Source organism: Rutilus rutilus (assembly GCF_951802725.1).
Source record: "Rutilus rutilus genome assembly, chromosome: 11".
Classification (NCBI taxonomy): domain Eukaryota; kingdom Metazoa; phylum Chordata; class Actinopteri; order Cypriniformes; family Leuciscidae; genus Rutilus; species Rutilus rutilus.
Genome location: NC_140216.1, coordinates 16,005,148 through 16,011,878, shown reverse-complemented (window position 1 = coordinate 16,011,878; position 6,731 = coordinate 16,005,148).

Below are 6,731 nucleotides of genomic sequence, written 5' to 3'. Positions count from 1 at the left end.
TACTGTAAGGCTATGGTTTCCAATAGAGCGGGTGAAGGTTTCCTGCGCGTTCTGTCTTTTTTAATTCCAATTAAACTTTTATCTCACTCCATTTTATCGTGACCTCACAATTTCGGTCGGAATTCCAATTGGTTATTGACCATTTGTATAATAGTTTATCTAGACACTTGATTATTCTATTTAACTCTTTACTCCTATTGCCATTCATTCGGTTACCAATGTCGCTCAGGGTTTCGAGACGGCCGTTTAACGCAGCCCACGATCACAAAGTCTTGGTCACTGGACAGAGGTAATTGACTATACTGTTTAGAGGGCCGCTCCCATGCTTGCTCTCTCTAAAAGTATTTTGTTTATTACCCATAGATCTGTATATACTTGAATTAAAGTAACACTTTCTCTAGTCAGAGGTCATGACCACTAGACTACTACAGATATAAGCCGACCAACATTACTTTCTCTGATAGTAGATTTGGTTTTGTCATGCCATGGTTTCCCACGTACACTTAGCTAGAGTATTACAATAAACAGAGGTAGGGCTCACCCTTTTTAGGTTGGTCGAGCAACATTCTGTTGTCCTAAACGGAAATTCCCTTTACTATCCTAAGCCTATATTTATTATACAGTCTAAGTACACTTGAACCAGGGCCAAGAGTTAGCCGAAACTCTAAAATCTCAGTTGCCGTGCCCAATGCTCCACTCAAAACTGAACTTTAGTCTGTTTACTAGTCTACTAGTCAATAAAATCAAATGTAACAATTTATTATTAGTCAGGTAAATGTTTCATGCCAATTACATAGTCAATTCAAAGATAATCCAAACAAAACATCAAATGCTCTGGAATTCTTTCACTATGATGCGTCATTTGTCCAGAGACTGTAGTGCTCCTTAATGTAATGAAAATATTATTATTAGACCTTTTAAATGTTCTTCCGTGTTTCTCCCTCGTTTTGGCAGTTTGTAATATAGGGTTAGATTTTTAACCCTCAACGTTTTTTTTTCTTTTTCTTTTCTCTTGGAGGTCATATTTTAATACTCATGTGTCTGTATAATGAGTGTGTTGAAGGTCTGTGTTTTATTGGTTGTTTTCTCCCCTCTTCCCACCCTCTACACTACCACTTTTCCACAGCTTACACGCCCATTTTTTGAGACATTTTCCAAATCGGAGGTGTGAACGACAAGGCTAAAACGGGGGGCTTCATGACACTTTAAATACCCAGACCAAGACAAAAGATCCCCCAATGTGGAGTATGAATTTACAATAGGAATTTGCACTGACTAGGGTCATAGACCTAGGTAGTTTACACCTTTTGGGACCTTATTGTAAAGTGTTACCACATTGGAACGGTTTTCATTTTAAGGCTTTAGTATTTAAAGATTTATTTGCTGTTTTATTTTCACTTTTTCCTGCTATTCAATTTGTACAGTCAAGGAAAGGGACGCTTTAATTTCTCCCTCTTGACGATGAAGGAATAACGGAATGTTTTATTGAGGTGCTTATGAGTGTATGTATGCCATTTGATTTATTTTGTTGCGGTCTCAATGACATGTAAGTGGCCCCTGGGTCTCACCAGCCAACAGAAACAATTTAACAGACAGTAATAATACTCATCATATGCTGACAGACCATCTCAAGAGCTCAGGTGACTGCACTGCATCTCTCTCTCTCTCTCTCTCTCTCTCTCTCTCTCTCTCTCTCTCTCTCTCTCTCTCTCTCTCTCTCTTTCTCTCTCAATTCAATTCAAAATTGCTTTATTGGCATGACTGTATAATACAATATTGCCTAAGCTTGGAATACATATAATAATTATAAATACATCAAAATAATAAAATATTATAACTTAAATTTAAATGTACAAATTAAATTAAGTGTACAAATTAACAGTGTAACAAATTAAAATATGTGTGAACATTTGATACCACAGCGTTTTAACATATACACACACACACACACATTACTGAGGGTCACTGTGGTGGACAGTAGGGAAACACACTGAGGTCAGACACACACATTACACACACATTTACCTGCTGTCTCTCAGGCTGTGGCACATCGATACATATCTGGCAGCCAGTGCTGCTGTCTGACCCTCTCCTAGTATCATCTTTATCTGTTCTACTTCAGTTATGGCTGTAAAGTTCTGTATTAAGTTAGTGGATTTGTTTATGTAGAGGTGCAATTAAAATGTATTTAATTGTTTATGTAAAATGTAAGCAATTAATTTCTTACAGCTACAGGTCTGGATTTAAAAGTAACGGGATTTTTAAGTATCAAAAACTGTTGACACATTTGTCCAGAGTGTTTACATTTTTCCAGAGTATAAAGTTTCTAAGTGCATTAAATATTTGAATTACAAAAATAACAGATAAGACTTTAAGATTCACATTTTACTGTAGTACTACACAAAATTTGTAAGAGTCCAAAGTAGTAAGTAGCCTACACAGTCCAAACATAAAGAGCAAAAATTACATTTTCTAAACGAAAAACACAACCCCACCACAAGGGAAGAAAGAACACAAACTCAAACATACAACTAGACAAGTCAAATCTAACAAGACATGTGGAAAACAACACAATAGAAAATAAATAAAAATTAAAATTAAACCACAAAATGATGTTCTGTGTATATGAATTGTTTCATACAGAGTTTCAAATACTGTCATTTTACAGTGATGCTTCAGGCTGAAGAGAGACCTTAGAGTGTAATGGTTGTCTGGAGACGCTGGATGTTTGGTTTAAAGATGGCATGGAATGGAGAGCATGCACAGAGTTGTGAGTGATAGAAAGACTGAGAAAATTTAGTTCAGAATCAGATGAAATGCTGTTACTGAAGGGAAATTCAAAGTCCTGATTGATTAGTGTAATGCATTAGGGTTAATCCCAGCTAACAAAGAACCCAACAAACACAGAACTTTCCCCCTAAAGTTCCCATATGGTTCCCAGTTGGTTATTGTTTTGGGAACCAAATAAGAAAGTTCTAGGAACATTCTCTGTAGGTTCTTTTTTATAACCTAAAGAGAACTTTCAAGAACTTTCCCTGCAGGTTATGTTTAGTTTTTTTTTTTAGTTTATAACCCAAAGAAAACCTTCCCAGAACATTCCCTGCAGGTTATTTTTAGGTTTTATTTTATAGTATATTTTAAAGAGAGCTTTCCAGAACGTTCCCTGCAAGTTCTTTTTTTTTTTTTTTTTACCTAAAGAGAGCGTTCCCATAACGTTCACTAACGTTCTTTAAAAGTTATTTATAAATGTTAGGACAAAACGTTCTTAAAACATTTTTAAAAAACTGTAAGTTTTGAATGTTCAGAAAACATAAAAAAAATAACGTTTTCATAACATTTCCAAAATGATAAAACGTTCTTAATGCTTTTAAAAAAACTGATTTTTGGAATGTTAGGTAAACATTCAGAAATAACGTTTTCCTAACATTTCCAAAATTATAGAATGGAAATTTCTTCTAACGTTCACATAAACAAAGACAATTTTTTTTTCTTAATAAAAAAAAAAAAAAAGATGTTTGGAACGTTAAGAAAACATTCAGAAATAATGTTTTCATAACTTAATGGGAATGTTAGAAAAACATTCTAAGAACATATTTTTGTTATCTGGGAATGTTGTTCTAAGAATGTTTTCTCTCAATATTATGAGAACATCAGTCAAGTACAAATAACATCACAAGGACATTTCATGAACGTTGTTATAAGAATGTTTTCACTCAACATTATGAGAACATCACAAGGACGTTTCATTAACATTGTTATAAGAATGTTTTCACTCAACATTATGAGAACATCATTCAAGTACAAATAACATCACAAGGACGTTCCATGAACGTTGTTCTAAGAATGTTTTTATTCAACATTATAACATCAGTCAAGTACAAAAAACATCACAAGGACGTTCCATGAACGTTGTTATAAGAACGTTTTCACTCAACATTATGAGAACATCAGTCAAGAACAAATAACATCTCAAGGATGTTCTAAAAACTTTGTTCTAAGAACGTTTTTCTCTCAACGTTACGATAATGTTTTTTAACTCTGTAAACATTATAAGAACGTTCCAGAAACATTATTTTTCACTAACATTTACATAACTTTTAGTTATGAGAAAGTTATGGGAACTGGGCAGCTGTTTCTGTGTCTGCCGGTCTCGATGGCTAGACTGTGTTCACTCAGCCTGTACTTGCTCAGGATTCGTCTCTGCTTTGTGTCTCTCACACTCTGGAGATATTCTTCCAATAGGCCTATTTCACAAAAATGGCCGCCGAGACCGGAAGTAGGGTAAACTCTTTTCCGGTGAAAGTCGGAGGACAAATGCAGAGACTAAAAGCGGCCAGTCCTGTTGCGTACCTTTTTATGTTTCAACTCAAAGAAGAAACAACCCTATTTATAATTTCACAGCTTTCCTTTTGACGAAATGTTGAAAAAGCGTTGGATTTGAGCTATACCGAGAGAAGAGGTGCACTTTTTTGTGTGATAAGCACTTCCCGGAGGATGAAGTCCGTGTAACTTACGAGTCTACGAGAGTCCGGTCGTAGATATCTTACACCGCAGGCCGTGCTTTGCAGGTTTTCATGAAAACAACTGGGGAGAAGTTAAATCACGCCAGACACAGACGGCAAAAAGACGTGTCTGTGGTGTGAAGGAGGAAGCAGATGTTGAAAATGGAGTGTTGATGCCGGTTCGGGAGTGATGCCCTGACAAAACATGTTTATATTGCACTTGATTATTCTCTGATTTGCACGTCATGCACTTTTATTTATTATTATTAACTGTTGGCAAATTAAAACTGTTTGTAGAAGTTGTTTTCTGTAACTTTCTTTCCCTGTTTTCTTTTTAACGTTACCTGGGTGCGGGGCCTTTGCCAGGCCTGCTGTTTAACTTACTTGTGCAAGCAAGGGCAGCTGGAACATTTATTAAACGTGTAGAATACTTTCCAAATCATTACATATAGTATTATAAATGTAGACGTTTATGATATAAAAAAAATAAACATATTAGAATAACTTTTAAAAATGAGTGAACACGGAGCAGTTTTTCCGTGAGCGGGACTGGAATACCTGGAGTGGATCAGGAGCGGAGTGATACAGAACGCTTAGAGTGGAGAGAGGAACATGCTTTTGCTCCACTCCAGGCTTTGATCACATCCCCCTAAGCAGGGTGAATAGCCTACACCCCGTCCTTCCCATTCAAACTAAAATTAAGACATTTATTACACTATTTGAGAAATGTAAGCATATTTACGGCCTTAAAATTATGAAAAGTGAATTTAAGACATAAGGACAGGGGGGAACCCTGATATTGACGGAAGTCTGTCGTATGCGCTCGTAGCGACTGAGAACTTTAATCCCTGTATATATTATGAAGTGCATTACTGAATATAAAATTACATACATTATGATATATTAGTAAATATATTGTCTCACATTTTTAAATATATGAAAATTCTTTATGTATTATTCAATATATTGTTATATTAACGCAATATATTATTCTGTATATTTTCAAATAAACCATTTAATATATTGATCATTCATATATAGGGAAATATATTTTCTTTTCATAAGGGGACCCGACAGTAAAATGTGATTTTGTAACATCATGATTTTTTTAAAACATGTAATATCACTCACTTCATTCATGTTTTTAGTCTAACCATTTTTTTTATTATTTGCCTTAATTTCATTATTAGACCTACTAGCAATGTTAGGTCAATTTCACTGTAAAGATGTACAATTCTTAGTTTTATTCATGGTGGTAACCATAATCTAGTCACTAGTGGAAGATTGCTGCAATCTCCGGGACAAACTAACACTTAATAACATGAACTTTTAACAAAAGCCACTAGATTTCAAACATAGCCTACAATCAGACATCATTTCAATTTATTTATTTATTTTGTTTAGCTATAGTGTGAGTTTAGTCATCAAGTGCCATGCCATTTAAATGAATGGAACTTTTTTTTTATGTAAGCAAATGTCAAGAATAATTTGTAACCTTTGTCCAATTTCGATCTTGTCACAGCTCCCTGAAAACTATCAACAAAACAGACAACGTCTGCTATTCTTACATTTGTCAGATATATTAATGACAGAGAAAACAAGCTCTTTACAGTCCATTTTGAGAATGAATGGCGATCGTAGCGGGCGGCGGCGTGACCGGAAGTATCACTATCCTACTTCCGGTCTCGGTCGCCATTTTGTGAAATAGGCCTATTCATAATTTGATTTCAGAGTTCGATAGAATTGTAATTTACTTTGTGTTGTAGTTTCAGATTCCTGTATTTTTAGACTATTTGATAATTTGGTTTATTTTGATGTTTGTGTGAGAAGCAGTGCTGGTCTGAGACTGGTTAGTGTAAGTAGAGTTAGCCAGGTTAGTAAGTCTCAGAACCAGCTGACTGAGGGGACTTTTTTCGGAGTTCAGTTCTTGGGTTTGTAGTGCTTTAAAATGTAGCGATTCTGTGGGACTTGATTTTAGATGCATCCAGAATTTGAGGGATCTTTTTTGCATAATGCATAATTGGGTGTTTTCCTTTGTAGTTTTAGAATAATTTTGCAGAATTTTGTGTGTAGAGCTTCTGTTGGATGTCTGTCCCATCTAATGTAGATCTGATCACTGAGTGGATCCCAAACCTCACTTCCATACAGCGCAATGGGCTGAATTACACTATCAAAGATTTTACACCAGATTGGAACTGGTCATTCAATTTCTTGGAATTGTTTCTTAAT